The sequence below is a fragment of the Bactrocera dorsalis genome, chromosome 3 (genome assembly GCF_023373825.1).
Source record: "Bactrocera dorsalis isolate Fly_Bdor chromosome 3, ASM2337382v1, whole genome shotgun sequence".
Taxonomy (NCBI): Eukaryota; Metazoa; Arthropoda; class Insecta; order Diptera; family Tephritidae; genus Bactrocera; species Bactrocera dorsalis.
Genome location: NC_064305.1, coordinates 37750603 through 37752538, shown reverse-complemented (window position 1 = coordinate 37752538; position 1936 = coordinate 37750603). Strand labels below are relative to the sequence as shown.

Sequence of the window (1936 nt, the reverse complement as noted above, 5' to 3'; positions counted from 1 at the left end):
AAATAAAGAAAAATATTTATTTTTATAGTATACGATGTTAAAAGCAAAAAAATTAAAAATTTATTCTGTCGGGATTCCAACCTGGGACCTGTGTTAGCATCTTGACCTTCCAAGCGCTTACCACCGACACCACCATTGACAATTAGGTTGCGCTGACCTAAGTATGATGTGGTTATGAATGCAAGAAACATACGATGGTTCTAATAATTTTGTTTAAGTATAGAAATATATATACTTTGTAGAATATTTGCTTTCGCAAAAAATTTATCACAGCAATCCATATGCATAATATGTATATACATATACAGAACATTGCTGTGATGCCCTGAGAAGTATAGTCTTAATAAATTTATTTTTAATTTTTTGCTTACTAATAGAAATTAAATTTATCACAGCAATATTATGTATATGTTTATGTATATTGCTGTGATAAATTTATTTTCTATTAGTAAGAAAAAAATATTTATTAGTATAGATTTCCAAAAGCACAGAAATGATTCTGTGAATTTATTCATTAAAATCGCCACTCAGAAATCATTTTATCCCTTGTAAGCGAGCGATTTTCTTAAATCTCACGCTCCCAGATAAAACCATATACCTCGTCCTCGTGGGTCAGTTTCAAAAACCACAGAAATGATTCTGTGTGATTCTGAAAGGCCAACGCAGAGTATTTCAACCGAAACATATGTAAAATAGTTGAGAATTCGCAGAAAGGCAAACGAAAGAAAAAGAACTATAAATTCAATAATGCGCAAGCATACAAACATACATATGCGCTCACATGTGAATATGTCACCAACCAAAAATTGAAACATTGTTCTACAAAAACAACAACAGCATAAGCATGGAACATTGTGTTGTGTTATTGTGTCGGCCGAGCTGTGCCGAAAGAAACGAACAAACGATCGCCGATTGTCACCGCTTCGCTTGCTGCTCGCACATCTTCGCAGACGAGGTTGCGTTACATTCATATGGATGGAGCGAGGTTGCGCAACTTTGCGTTACTTTTATATGGAAGATTGCGCAACCAGAATCTATCGCAACCTTTTCCGGCGTCGTATAAGAAGTATAACTTCAAAAATATATTCCGTTCCGCTATGCGCGGTAGAAATAAAACACAAGTGTTGATTGGAGTGTGATAATATGTGGTGCGCTTTGATCATCAAGATGATCACTCAATACCCTTGCCGATTATACACTGGTCTTTATTAGTAACATCACTTATATTTATATTCTTATAATTCTATGCTTATTACTAAAGATGCTTTGGCATTACATTAAGTGTTGAAATGCCACAGCATTGGATTTCCAATTATTCTCATTATCAAAACAAATAATGGAATATTGAATTTTGCTTACTTATCAAAACAAGTGATGTATTGATTTCTAATTAATTAAAGTATTCTGCTGACCAAGCAGTAATACTGTGAGAAGATAAAATTGTTTACATTTATCATTAAGTATCTGTGTGGCTGCTGCCGTTAACTTGTATGTGTGCGCTTATGTCGTACGATGTTGTTGAGTTGTTGATTGTGTTATGAAGAAAGAAAATTCGATATTTTTGATTCTCCTTAAGCAGTTTATGTTAGACATTGTTTTGAAAGATCTTTGTTATGCAGCTGAAGGTATAATTTCCAATCAAATGGTTGAACTCATTCAATCTGTGATCACCTATTCACCTCTGCCACCCAGTATGTTGCAGATATCGCGTATATAATTAGTTTAAGGCCAGATCTTTAATGTCATAAAAGTGACTGAATATCATGTTGAAGAACATCACTACTATTAATCGATCACTTTGTACTATCGCCAACAATTAATAAAAGTGTTATGTGTATTATAGTATGTTTCTCATTCTCTCCCATTCATACTTCTGCTTTTTACGGTGGGTTTGTACGGCAAACAGATTTTCATTTTTGCTAGACTATGTGTGTCA

At 33.7% G+C, this 1936-nt stretch overlaps 1 pseudogene; it reads right to left on the bottom strand.

Annotated features, from left to right (window-relative positions):
* Positions 1-522: 522 nt before the first annotated feature.
* On the bottom strand, positions 523-652 carry LOC125777923 (small nucleolar RNA U3; annotated as a pseudogene).
* Between the last annotated feature and the right edge of the window lie 1284 nt (positions 653-1936).